At 43.2% G+C, this 15,064-nt stretch overlaps 1 protein-coding gene across 2 annotated transcripts in view; it reads right to left on the bottom strand.

Annotated features, from left to right (window-relative positions):
• kcnh3 (potassium voltage-gated channel, subfamily H (eag-related), member 3) overlaps nucleotides 1-15,064 on the bottom strand; it is a 203,680-nt gene that overhangs the window by 92,601 nt on the left and 96,015 nt on the right. The window lies entirely within an intron of this gene.

The following is a 15,064-nucleotide window of genomic DNA, read 5'->3' as shown; positions in this document are numbered from 1 at the left end:
ACCAGCAAGGGAAAGGAAGATGGTAGGAAAGATCAGATTCTGTGGCCCAGATCCAGTGACAAAAGAGAGTGGGAAACCATTGACTCGGAACTGGCTCTTACACTAGATCAACAAAAGGGTCCAGTTGAAAGGAAGCTGGACCGCCTTGAGGCGACTTTTGTTGTGATTCGGCGCTATATAAATAAAATTGAATTGAATTGAATTGAATAGAACTTGGGAGCCATCATCTACAGCTATGGGGCAGAGCGATTTGGGGTAAAGAACTCAGAGACAGCAGAGAGGCCAATTAAACCAGTTAAAGTCCTGGAGACAGCAGGAAATTGATAGATTAGTGAAAGAGTGAAGACAACTGAGGAAACAATGGAGGAGGGCCTATGAGACAGAAAGGGAGGGACTCACTGCCCTGCAGGAGGAAATAAAGCATAAACTTACTAAGCTCCAAAGAGCAGAACACCTCAGACGACAACGTAAGAAGAAAGAACGGACAAGGACCCTTTTCTACAGCAACCCATACAACTTTGTTACGAGCCTTTTTGTCAAAGAGAAGAGCGGGTGCCTCAAAATGCCCATAAAAGACCTGGAAGATCATCTGAGGAAAACTTACTCTGATGATCAGAGGCATGAGCCAGTTACCATTCCAAGTGATATGCCACCCATCCAGGCACCTGAACACCAAATGGACATAAGACCACCTACATGGAGTGAAGTGGAGAAGGTAGTGAAGCAGGCAAGAGCAGCATCGGACCCAGGACCTAATGGCATCTCATATAGGCTCTATAAAAACACCCCATGAGTCCTCAAATACCTGTGGAAGCTGATGAAGGTAGCGTGGCAGAAAGGAATGATTCCAAAGGCTTGGCGAAGAGCAGGAGGTATTCTGATCCCTAAGGAGAAGAACTCCTCATCCATCAGCCAGTTTCGCCAGATCAGCCTGCTGAACGTAGAAGGAAAGATCTTCTTCAGTGTTTTGGCGAAAAGGCTATCTACCTTCCTGCAAAGAAACAACTATATTGACACATCAGTGCAGAGGCTTCTCGGGATGTCTGGAGCATGCCAGCGTCGTCTGGCACCAGATCCAAACTGCCAAGAAAGAACGAAGAGACCTTTATGTGGTCTTTTTAGACCTTGCCAACGCCTTTGGGTCAGTTCCACACGAGATCTTGTGGATGGCCTTCAACTATTTCAGCATACCAAACCACATCACAAGACTGGTCAAGACCTACTTTCAGGATTTACAGTTTTGTGTGACAGCTGAGAACACCACCACAGCCTGGCAGCACCTGGAAATTGGAGTAATGGCACGCTGCACAATTTCCCCTCTGGCAGTTATCATGGCAATGAAGTTGGTCATGCGGGCATAGTGGGAGGTGAGAGACTCAAGAGGGGCCTTCGTCTTCCTCCCATCAGGGTCTACATGGACATGACCATCATTACAACAACAAAACCATGTACTAGGCGATTGCTACAGAAGCTTCAGGAAAACATAGAATGGGCAAGAATGGAGTTTAAGCCAAGTAAATCTCGCAGCATCTCCATCATAAAAGGAAAACTGACAGTCGAGCAATTCTATATCAGTGGAGAACCAATTCCAACAGTCTTAGAGAAGCCCCATAAAGAGCCTGGGATGGTGGTATAATGCAGACCTCAATGATACGTGGCACCTAGAACAACTAAGGCAGAACTTGGCTGATGACCTTCAGCAGATTAACAACACTGCACTCCCAGGGAAACTGAAGCTCTGGTGCTTCCAGTTTGGATTATTACCCAGACTACTGTGGCCATTGAAAATGTACGAGGTCTCACTCAATCATGCCAATCGACTAGAGAGGCTAGTGAGCTCCTACGTTAAGAAGTGGCTTGGACTTCCCAAGTGCCTCAGCAGCATTGGAGTCTACAGCAATACTGTCATTGCCTAACCCTAGCCTGGTTGAGGAGTTTAAATGTGCAAAAGTGAGGCTTGAGATGTCACTCACGGACTCCTGGGACCCCATAGTGAGAGGCACTGCTCCCACCCTAGCAACGTGGATGAAGTGGACCCCAGCCACATCTGTGCTACAGGCGAAAGCCGCTCTTCAGCATCGTGACGTGGTGGGTCACGTCCAACAGGGTAGAGGAGGATTTGGTCTTGGCGCAGTAACACCTCGGTGGCAACAGGCATCTGTAACCGAACTTCGGAAAATGGTAGTGGAGGAGGTGCGTCGACAGGAGGAAACAGCCAGACATGCCAGAGCTGTGGCACTGGCCAAGCAGGGTTGCTGGATGAATTAGGAGAGTGTGGAAAAGAGGAAACTCTCACGGAGTGAAATCTGGGGCATGGAATCTAATAGACTAAGTTTCATCATCCGAGCGACATACAATGTGCTACCTTCCCCAATAAATCTGCAGCTGTGGTTTGGAAAGGACCCATCCTGCCCCCTGTGTACAGTCCCAGCAACACTCAAGCACATCTTGGTTGTAGGACTAGCCTTACTCAGGGCAGATACACATGGAGACAACCAGGTTCTCAGGTGTCTAGCCGAGAAAGTTGAGTGCAAAAGAAAATCCATTAACGCTCAACCTTTCACGAACCAAGAGGAGCATCAGTTTTCATCAACATTTGTCCGGGAAGGAGACAAGCTGAGGACAAGACCCTCAAACCCAGACCTGGGCCCGCTGAAGGCCGCCAGGGATTGGCAGATGCAAGCGGACTTGGATCAGAGGCAAATTTTTCCCACAGAGATCGTAACAACTACTCTGCGACCAGACCTCGTTCTTTGGTCTAACTCCCAAAAACTTGCGTACATCATTGAGCTGACGGTACCATGGGAGGAAACAATTGAGGAAGCATTTGAGTGTAAGAAGCTACGCTATGCCAACTTGGGCAGCTGAGGCAGAAGACAGAGGCTGGAAGATCAAGGTGCACCCAGTGGAAGTGGGGTGCAGGGGCTTTGTTGCCAACACAACAGCAAAACTGCTTAGAGAGATTGGGATCAGAGGACAGGCGCAACGGCAGGTTATAAGAGAACTAGCTAACACTGCTGAGAGGACCAGTCACTGGCTATGGTTAAAAAGGGCTGACATCACTTGGGCAGTTAAGGCAATCAGCTAACCACGAGAGAAAAGAAATATTCCCCTCTTCTTTCCTTTTATGGGAGGCAGTGGGGAGGTAGAGCATACCTTCCGGCTCTCCTCTTTGCTCTCTCCTATCTTGTCCCTTTTGTCTTACTTCTCTCTATCACCTTTTCTATCCCTTTGAAGAAGTTAGGCTCCATAAATGCTAAAGAGGTAAGTATTATTTCTCAGTTGCAGTAGATAGAAATAGGAAATAAACTGTAGGAAACCAAAACAGAAGAAAGAAGAAGAGAAATAACAATTTAACATAAACCAGTGACATGCTCCAGGGCCTGATCAACCCTGGCAGGGCCTCCTTGGGTGAGGGTGTCTAGTGATAATGGTCAAAACTATAATGATAATCCAAGGTCCACTACTGATGATGTGTCCCAAATTTAAAATGATAATCTAGATCCATCTCTAATCCCTAAACCTAACCAAGGAAGGAAAATGGCAGATTAGCCTGGGTAAAAGACCGAAAGTTGAGGCTCACAACAAAGTGTGCTACTGGCAGTTTTTGGGCTGCCTTTCCTCATAACAGCCATCCCTCAAGAGTCTCTCCATCTAAAGCAATGCATTATCAGGGACTGTAACATCTAGTCCTTTTAACTGAATAATAATAAACGCGAATTCATTGTGTAACTGTGTAATTTTATTAGCAGCGTCCTCCTGAAATGCACCAACAACATTGACAGTAACATCCTCCTCTCTGCCCCTTAATGCTCTCTGGTCGCTATGCTAATGCGTAAATATTTCTTTCAAAATAAGACACACAAATACAATATGGGAAAGGACCCAGGGAAACCAAATTACGATAAAAACTCTGAAAACCATAAATTTCACAACCAAACCTCAACTCTCGTGGCTCGGTACCAAATGACTCATGGACCGGTACTGGTGTCCTGCAGGTTTTAGATGTGTCCTTGATCCAACACAGCTGATTTAAATGGCTAAATGACCTCCTCAATATGTCTTGAATTTCTCCAGAGGCCTGGTAATGAACTAATCATTTGATTCAGGTGTGTCTACCCAGGGTGAGATCTAAAACCTGCAGGACACCAGCTCTTGAACCTGGAATTCCCCACCCCTGGTCTAAACTTAAAGTTTAAATGCTACAAGCAGCTGTTTTGCGGTCTATAATGATAACAAGTAAACTCATCCTCTGTGGTGAGTAGTCAATGATGTGGGGACAATTCTCTGTAAAGTTTTCATGCTTCTCCATTTTTTACTTCTATCACATAACTTTATTAAAACCTAATAAACGGCTTGTTAAAAATTAAGACAGTTGCAACATTTTGAATTTAAGGGCCTCACTAAAGGTACTACAGTGATAGTAATAAATGAGATAAAATTGACATCATTTGTCAGAATGGACAAATGATGTCACTGTGGCTACATCCATCTTTCATAAACAGCAGTCAATAAGCAGGTAATTGGAAAAATTAGAATTTCCACCCATCCTTTCATCCATTCATCCATCTATTACTTACTCACTGTAAATGCCGGCAAAGCCACTTTGCACTTTTATTTTGAAGAGTACCTTAGCACTTCCTCTTTTATTGTGTCAGACTTCCTGTTCTGTTCTCGGTGAGGCGACGCAAACACGTTGCTTCAGAGTGAGTAAAAGCGTTTGTTTTTGAGGGTACTCATGCAAAACTATGTGTTTTATTTATCTGTCACATGCTATAACTTTGAAAGTTTACTCAATGTGGTTGAATTCGTTTTTTATTGTGTATGCATGTCATTTGTTTGTGGTGTGGAAAGACTGGCTAAGAGATGCGCATGGAGGAGGTTGGCTAGCTGATTCAGCATGATTAGCACCCTTGGAAGCAGAAAGAGGTTGGTTAATGATTGCAAACGATTGTTTATGTATTTAAGACACAGAAAGGTTGTTGTTAATTCATTTTATTAAATGCTGTAACATAAATAGTTTAAAAACTATTGATTTATGTCAATATCACTATTTGGGTTAATCAAAATAATTTTCTATAGTAAAATGCGAACATTTCTGCACTTTCTACTTGAATGTTTAATGGTATTTGTTTGTGCATCTTTATAGTTTTCACGGTGCCATATTGTCGGTGGTTAAAGGAGGAGAGAATAAAGTTGCATCAGTCGAAGCTCTCTGCGTCACGAGTGGTAATTCCAAGTGGGCAGCTACAGTGAAAACTCTCTGACTGCAAGAGACCTGCCATCCCTGCAGAGAACCTGACACCATTTCATCAGAGATCCAGCTACCAACCTGTTACCAGCCAGCTGATTCCACTCGCATCCACAAACTGCACTCGCAAGGTTAGAAAGAACAGCATACTAAAACTCAAGACTCCAGATACTGAAAGAGACATTGACTACCAAGAAGAAACACAGGACTGCTTACACACATGCACAAGCTTAATGCATAACTAGAAACTCTTTAAATAATGTTACGAGGCCAAAATAATTCATGGACTGCCAACACATAATATCCCTGAATCTGGTTAATGTTTCTTGGTGAGCGAAATGTGTTTTTTGTGGAATAATAATTCACAGGATGTCTGTTTATGAAAAGGTTTAAAAGGTGAAGCTCATTAGCTAATTTATGAACATTTGTTGTTGCTGTCTTACACTAAACATACCTTTGAATGTCCATAATCAGTAAATGTTTGACACAGCGTTACTCTGTGGTAAAGATTAACTACAGCTTTAAAGTATAGTCAAGCAGTAAGGCAATCAAAGCTACAATCGACTTAAGGCAGCTACAGAAACAAAATGTCACTACCGGAAGAGCAAACAGACAACCCCACAAACGCACCATGTGAATCCAGCTCATCAGAAGAAGAAACAGACAACCCTATAAACGCACCATGCAAATCTAGCTCACGTGAGAGAAAATTAACAGAGAAAGGCCTAGAGATGCAAAAGCACGATATCAGAAAGCGTGAAAAATCATTCAACAAGACTTATAACTCTTGGAAGCTCGTAGCAAGGGAAACTAGAACAAAACTAAAATCCCTCTGCTCAGCAGAAGACCTCAATAAACTGCAGCAAAACATTGAAGCAAAGCACGACGCTGTAAGTTCACAGTATGAACCTATCCTGCGTAACAGTAACACCACACCTGACATTGTCAACAAAATGGACGCCTGTGTTACGCTAACAAAGGAGGTATGTAACCTCATAAGTGACCGTCTAAAGACTGTTCATGAGGAATATAATAACCATCTTGAGAAAGAAAGAGTAAGAGAAGTGTTAAGCAAGAACGAATATAGGTCTGTTTTTGGCGACAGCATAACGGAAACTGCAAGCTCTATAGAGTTGTCAGAGCAATTGAGCCGTCACTCTGGCTCATCCTGTACCCGCAGCAGTAGAGTAGATGCAGAAGCAGAGCTTGCTGCCAAGCTGGAGCAATCAAAGGCTATGGAAGAAATTCGAGCACAGCAAACACATCTTCACAAGTTAGAAAGTGAATGGAAACTCAAAGAGGCAAAAATGTTGTCAGAAATTAAACTAAAAGAGGTGGAAATGCAACAACAGTTGGAACAAGAAAGAGCAAAACTACAGCAGTTACAAGCAGACAAAGAAGTTGCTATAGCAATAGCTCGCGTGAAGGCGTACAACAGCCTTGAAGGGTTTGAGAACCACAACGGGGAAATTGATAGTAAAATTAGCTCTGCTTGCTACAGGAGGCAAATTGAACCTCAGCTGAATCCAAATGCCGCATCATTCCAACCCCACCAAGCAATTCCAGAAATGACAATGACCCAGGAGTCTGTCAGCTTAGCACAAGCAATCGCTAGCTCATTAAGTATGAATCGCTTGCCAGTCCCTGAGCCTGCCACATTCAGTGGGGACCCTTTCCAGTTTACCGATTGGAAAATGTCATTCATTAATCTGATTGACCGAAAACCCCTTCCAGCAAGCGAGAAGATGTTTTATCTGAAAAATTATCTTGCAGGAGAAGCACGCAAAGCGGTAGAAGGTTTCTTTTACCAAGATTCAGAAAATGCATACAAGGGAGCATGGAAAGTCTTAGAGGACAGATATGGGAACCCATTCATTATACAGAAAGCATTTCGTGATAAACTCATGAGATGGCCGAAAATCAGCGCAAATGACCCACTAGCGCTACGAGAGTTTGCCGACTTCCTCAAAGGATGCTCTGAAGCAATCCCACACGTCAAAGGACTAGCTATCCTAAACGATTGTGAAGAAAATCACAAAATGCTCAAAAAACTGCCAGAATGGATCGTGCGCAAGTGGAGTCGAATTGTTGTAGATGAACTTGACGAATCTGGCACCTATCCAAATCTTGCATGCTTCACAGACTTCCTGAGTAGAGAAGCACGGATAGCTTGCAACCCGATAGCTTCTCCACTGTTGATGAATTTCAAACCTGTAGATGATCGAATCCCAAAGAGAGCCAAAGTCTTCAACACAAACATGCAACCAAAGAGTTCCGCTCAGGAGAAACAAGACACAAACATTAGTAAATCAAAATCACCTTGTTCTGTTTGTAAAAGTGAAACTCATGGAATCTCAAAGTGTCCCATCTTTACAGCTAAGAGTGTTGAAGATAAAAGGGCATTCATCCATGAAAACCGGCTCTGCTTTGGATGTTTAAGAAAAGGTCATATCACCAAAGATTGCAAAAGACGACACACGTGCAACATTTGTGAACGTCGTCATCCAACCTGCCTGCACGAAAACAGGAAGCAAAGCCCTGCAGAAGCAGTAACAAATAGTTCCGCTCCCACAGAAGAACCTGTAAACCAGGAAACACACAAGGTCATGTCTCATACATCAACACAACGCGTTTCGGCTACCTCAAGTATTGTCCCAGTCTTTGTGTCTTCTGTACAAGAGCCACACAGAGAAATACTCACCTATGCATTGCTAGACACACAAAGTGACTCAACATTTGTCTTGGACGACATACTTGATAAGCTGAATGTGGATGTCCAACCAGTAAAACTGAAACTCAGTACAATGACGGCTATTGACACAGTCATCTCGAGTAAGAGTGTTCATAGTTTACAAGTTAGAGGACTCCACTCTGAGAGTTGTATCCAACTACAACAGGCTTATAGCCGCGACTTTATCCCAGTGGACAAGTCGTACATCCCAACAAAGGAAACAGCATTACTGTGGCCTCATCTCAGAAGCTTGGCGGAAAAATTGCCGCCTCTCCAAGATTGTGATGTAGGGCTCCTGATTGGATATGACTGTCCATCTGCGCTGGCTCCTCTTGAAGTCATCATAGGTGACAAGCATGAACCCTTCGCACAAAGGTCAGAACTAGGATGGAGTATAATTGGCTCATCAAACCCCCTCCTAGACAGACAAGGAAACCAAAGCTTTGTGCATCGGCTCACAGTAAAAGAGTTGCCTGTTCCATCAGCGACAGATGTTCTAAAAGCCCTGGAATCAGATTTTGCTGAGAGAACCTATGAGAACAAATATGTGTCCCAAGAAGATGTCCATTTCATACAGTTCCTCAGTAATCACATCACACAAAGGAAAGACGGACATTACGAAATGCCTCTCCCTTTCAAAGGGAACAGCCCACCCAACCTGCCAAACAACAAGAGGTTAGCCACGGTACGTCTACAGTGTCTCAAGAAAAAACTAAAGGCCAACAAACAATACTACGATCAGTACCGAACATTCATGGAAGAAACCATCAACAGGGGTGATGCAGAGCCTGCTCCTATAGCATCTCAGGGGCAGACCGAGTGGTACCTACCACATCATGGAATCTGTCACCCCAGGAAGCCGGACAAACTAAGAGTTGTTTTTGATTGTTCGGCCAAATCCCATGGTGTCTCTCTGAATGATACCCTATTAACTGGACCTGATCTTATCAACCCTCTGGTTGGAGTGCTTTGCAGATTTCGGAAAGAAGCCGTGGCCGTAATCTGTGACATTGAAAGAATGTTCTATCAATTCGCTGTCACCCCTGAATCCAGAAACTATCTGAAATTCCTCTGGTGGAAAGAAGGTGATTTGGAGAAAGAACCTCAGGAGTACAGAATGGCAGTTCATCTGTTTGGAGCTGCATCATCTCCAGGATGCGCCAATTTCGGTTTAAAGCATCTCGCACGACAACATCAAACTGATTATCCTCTAGCATCAGCCTTTGTGAAAAAAAACTTCTACGTTGATGATGGATTAACCAGCGTTCCATCAGTTGAGGAAGCCAAAGAACTGATCATTCAGTCACAAGAGTTGTGCAGAAAGGGAGGCATGCGCCTTCACAAATTCAACTCAAATGAAGAAGCTGCTCTCTCCAACCTGGACCCTTCTGAAAGAGCAGCAACCATTGAACCTCGTGGGTTCGACCCATCCCCTTCAGAACGCGCTCTTGGCATTCAGTGGTCGATAGAGGACGACACCTTCAGTTTTAACATCAGCCTGAAAGATCAGTCTTCGACTCGCCGTGGTTGTTTGTCCGTCATTGCCTCACTCTATGATCCACTTGGATTTATCGCTCCATTCAGCCTAAGTGGAAAACTTATCCTACAAGAGCTTTGTCACAGAGGCATTGGATGGGACGACCCACTCCCAGAAGATGTGAAGCCACGGTGGGAGAAATGGATAAATGGTCTTTTCAAGTTGAAGGAGGTCTCAATTCCAAGATGTTACCACCCACACGACTTCCAAAACATTGTCAGAGTAGAGCTACACCATTTTTCGGACGCCAGCTGCTTAGGATATGGTGCATGTTCTTACCTGAGATATAAAAATGACAAAGACGAGGTTCATTGCAGCCTTGTGATGGGAAAGGCAAGGGTGGCACCCTCAAAGGTCACAAGTATCCCGAGGCTTGAACTCGCAGCAGCGGTGGTTTCTGCAAAAGTAAGCGTCCTGTTAAAGGCTGAGCTTGACATGAAAATTGATGATGAGTTCTTCTGGACCGATTCCCAAGTGGTACTTGGTTACATCAACAATGACGCTCGCAGGTTCCACATATTTGTCGCAAACCGTGTTCAACTCATTAGAGACAACAGCAATCCCAATCAATGGTATTATGTGGACACCTCAGAAAACCCAGCGGATCATGCATCCAGAGGGCTTCATGTTTCAGACATCCACTCTACAAACTGGCTGCAAGGACCAAAGTTTCTCTGGGAACGTGAGTTACGTCTAACACCTAGCACTCCAGCTGAGTTACTTGTTGGTGATCCCGAAGTCAAGACAATTCAGGTGCTCGCAACTGACGTCAGTACCTTCAATGATATTCTCGATCGTCTGAATCAGTTTTCATCTTGGACAAAACTCATAAAGGTGGTTGCAAGAATCAAAAGACTGAGATCTCAACAAAAGCATACTGAACATGTGACGATCGAGGAGCGTGAGAAGGCTGCTGAAGCAGTGATAAAGATCGTACAGCAGCACGCCTTCCCTCATGAAATAAAAACGTTTCAAGCCAAAGGTGACCTTCCAAACTCAAGCTCTCTCTTCAGTCTTGACCCCATCTGGTCTGATGGACTCTTGCGCGTTGGTGGGAGATTAAAATGGTCGTCTCTTTGCCACAAAGTGAAGCATCCACTCATCGTACCAAGCAACAGTCATATAACCAAGCTCATTGTGTCCCACTACCATGCTAAGACATGCCATCAAGGTCGAAGCCAGACACAAATGGAGCTTAGAGCAAATGGATTCTGGGTCATTGGTGGGAGCAAGCTGGTGGCCAAAATGATACACACCTGTGTGCTTTGCAGGAAACTTCGACGACCTACAGAGAGCCAGCGAATGGCTGAACTCCCTAAAGAACGTCTTGAAGCCTCAGCACCCTTCACATTTAGCGGCATGGACTGCTTTGGCCCGTTCATTGTGAAGACAGCACGCAAAGAACACAAAAGATATGGTCTGATTTTCACGTGTCTGTATTCAAGAGCTGTCCATATTGAGATGCTTGAAGATTTGTCAACAGACTCTTTCATCAATGCATTGAGATGCTTCATCAGTCTTAGAGGAGCTGTCCAACAATTACACTGTGACCAAGGTTCTAACTTTGTTGGTGCCAGGAACGAATTCAAGGAAGCACTTAAGCAATGCGACGCCAAGCAATTGGAGACCTTCTTATCTGAAAAACAGTGCGAATTTGTCTTCAACGCCCCTTCTGCCAGCCATGCAGGAGGTGTCTGGGAAAGGCAAATAAGAACGGTTAGGAATGTGTTGAATGCAACCTTCGCACAGTGCCCAGGTCGGCTTGATGATGCCTCCCTCAGAACGCTGCTATATGAAGCCATGGCTATTGTCAACAGTCGCCCATTATCAGTTGACGGAATCAACGATCCTCATGCACTGGAACCTTTAACGCCGAATCATCTCATCACGATGAAAACAAAGGTTGCTCTTCCACCCCCCGGAGTGTTCATGAAAGAAGATTTGTATGCTACAAAAAGATGGAGAAGAGTCCAATACCTTATTGAACAGTTCTGGGGCCGCTGGAAAAGGGAGTATCTGCTCAACATATCAACAAGGCAAAAATGGCACTTACCTCGGCGTAACCTCAAAGTCAATGATATCGTTGTTATCAAGGACGACAATCTCCCACGAAACCATTGGCAACTAGGTCGAGTTGTGGAGACCTTTCAAGACCATGATGGCTTAGTCCGTCGAGTTAAAGTGCGAGTTGGAGAGAGAAAGCCTCAAAGAAAGCAAGATGCCCCTTCTAAACCTTCAATTATTGAGAGACCAATCCAAAAACTAGTACTACTCCTTGAGAATTAAATAAAACAAAATATGTTAAGACAATAATAGTTATGTTTATACACTACCTCAATGCATAAAGTACACTTACCTGTATACCTCTAATAGTTCAATTCAGTCATCCATCTATTAGTATAAGAAATCCTGTACAACTCACTTGCTTTGTGAATTTGTTCGTTCATTGTATCAGGATTTGGTGGGAGTGTAAATGCCGGCAAAGCCACTTTACTTTGCACTTTTATTTTGAAGAGTACCTTAGCACTTCCTCTTTTATTGTGTCAGACTTCCTGTTCTGTTCTCGGTGAGGCGACGCAAACACGTTGCTTCAGAGTGAGTAAAAGCGTTTGTTTTTGAGGGTACTCATGCAAAACTATGTGTTTTATTTATCTGTCACATGCTATAACTTTGAAAGTTTACTCAATGTGGTTGAATTCGTTTTTTATTTTGTATGCATGTCATTTGTTTGTGGTGTGGAAAGACTTGCTAAGAGATGCGCATGGAGGAGGTTGGCTAGCTGATTCAGCATGATTAGCACCCTTGGAAGCAGAAAGAGGTTGGTTAATGATTGCAAACGATTGTTTATGTATTTAAGACACAGAAAGGTTGTTGTTAATTCATTTTATTAAATGCTGTAACATAAATAGTTTAAAAACTATTGATTTATGTCAATATCACTATTTGGGTTAATCAAAATAATTTTCTATAGTAAAATGCGAACATTTCTGCACTTTCTACTTGAATGTTTAATGGTATTTGTTTGTGCATCTTTATAGTTTTCACGGTGCCATATTGTCGGTGGTTAAAGGAGGAGAGAATAAAGTTGCATCAGTCGAAGCTCTCTGCGTCACGAGTGGTAATTCCAAGTGGGCAGCTACACTCACTTGTCCAGCAAGGGGCACGGTGGAGCTGTGTTGCTGCAGCAACACTGAGAACTACGTTTTGTCCTAGTAAAAAAATAAATTCAAGCATTTTTTAAGGAGGCTTTGTAACATCTTCAAACTGTGACTAAGATTGCTGACAAAGAATTGCATTTATTTGCACCTTTCTGGCATTAAATGTCTGCAGACTAGTTGTATTTATAGAGTAGGTTTTTTTTATATCACTGCTAAGAAATGCATCAGCTGTGCTACAGTCTGTTAAAAACACATTCAAACTTTAGGTATGTGTATATTCCTCAAGGGTACTGCACATTGGAGGGCTCTGCAGTGTAAATGACTGGGCAAAGAAATGTGAAACGACCCACCTCTGTGACAGCTGAAAAACTGCGTGCGTGTGTGCGCGCACGTGTGTCTGTCTGCCGGCAGCTCTGTGGCCCAAAGATACTATGCAATGTTGCCAGGCGACAGGTACCAATTGTGTCGCGTTTCCGTGGAGACATTAGGGAGGGTGGGGCTTTGATGAGAAGAACACAGTGTTTTCTGCCTTGCCTACACATGCACAAATACACACAAACGCGCGCACACACACAAACACACATAAAACTATGGATTTTATGAGACGGATTGCAGCAAAGGAATTGAATGCTTGCAGAACTACTCACACAACTGACAACATAAGCAATGGAAGCTTGCACACATGACAACACATAAACAGTGAAAGTGACATGAATTCTGTGGGTACATAATCATTGACAGAGAGAACATCATCAAGACTACTGTTAGGATGAGTAAGTACAACCCAGTGTTGACCTGCAATAGAGCTCTTCTGCTATTCAGAGGTAACATCAGTTATTATCTATGTGGGGATTCAGAAAAACTTAAGGAATTACCCCATCAACATGTAATGTTTGGCTAATTATTATTTTAACTTTAATTAGTCTTATCATATGAATTTCACTAGGTGTCCTTTCCTACATGACACCTTATGAGTACTAGTTCTGGCAGAAACAGGCTCAGAGATGGACAGCCACCTGCCACGACCAGTTAGGGGTGAGGGGAGGGAGACAGGACAAAAGACACACTGTGGAACAGAGCCCGAGACAACAAGAGCCTGAAACTGAAGGCTCTGCCTCCCATTCTACTTTGAAATATCTGAGGAACTACAAAGCAGCCAACGGTCTGAGAGCAAAGTGCTCTACAGGGGCGAAACTGTACTATGAGGTCTTTTAGATAAGACTTCATAGATAAGACCTGATCATTTTAAACTGTGTATGTGAGGAGAAAGATTTTAATTTCAATTCTGGATTTAACAGGTAGCCAGTGAAGAGAAGCCAATATAGGAAAAATATGTTCCCTCTTTCTAGTTACTGTATACACAGAATTTTTGAAATTAGACAGCCACTCTAAGGAAACAGGACTGAAACACCAGATGCAGCTAATGATTTCAGTTTGCCAGTGAACTAGATAAATAGTCTAGTTCAGGAAGTGGTTGGTGGATGCTTTCTGTGGGTTTGTAATCTTTGGAGTGGATTACAGAGAAATGAAACTGGATAATGTACTCTGTCTGCTTCACATTCATGCAAAGAGATACAAATGCAAATCAGTGAGTCCTGCCAAACTTGTTTAATCATAGATCTTGGAATGGAACTAATGATCAAGCTTTCCTTCCTGGCTATTACTGACTGTCTGTTTACTGCGTGTATATATGTAAGTGCAATGGTCAGCGTGTGTGAGAGCTTATTCAAGCACATGCCAGCTCAGATACATGGCAATAAGAGTATGAGAATTAGTGGCACAGCAAACACATCGCTTCTCACATCCAGTATCCTCTTTGCACACCTTGGCCCTGACCCAATAACAGCATTAATAGCTCATTAGGAAGTAGTTGAGCTGTAAAAGAAAGTTGATCATTAACACCCCCTCCTGAACACTCCATCCTACTGTTGCCATAGCAACCCGATCACAGAGGCTGAGTGGTGGTGAAGGTCAAGCTCCTGCTTGGCTAAAGCACAGGAAAGGATCTTGAAACTGACCAGTGGGTCTAAATGGGTTAAGTTAAATGTTTTTGGACATTTCTGCTGTTCACACCATCACACACGGTATTACTTTTATCTGTCAAATAAGCTTTATCTGGGCCATAAATTAACTAATTATAACTACTTAATACCTCGCCCTGAACTGTCTTAAAAGAACTGTCTTATTTTTTAAGCATACATGATGATACTGTATAAATTACACCATCAAGGTTCTACAAGTGCATTCACATAGAACAGTATCAAACACTAACAAACTAACGAACTAACTAACAATTTAAGTAATCCTTGAGTAATTAAAGAACTATTGAGTATCTGTAAAGTACGATGAATCCTGAAGTAACGGGGAACTCCTGTGTAACAATAATA

The sequence above is a fragment of the Rhamphochromis sp. 'chilingali' genome (genome assembly GCF_963969265.1).
Source record: "Rhamphochromis sp. 'chilingali' genome assembly, chromosome: 14".
Classification (NCBI taxonomy): domain Eukaryota; kingdom Metazoa; phylum Chordata; class Actinopteri; order Cichliformes; family Cichlidae; genus Rhamphochromis; species Rhamphochromis sp. 'chilingali'.
This window is presented reverse-complemented; position numbering and strand designations above follow the sequence as displayed.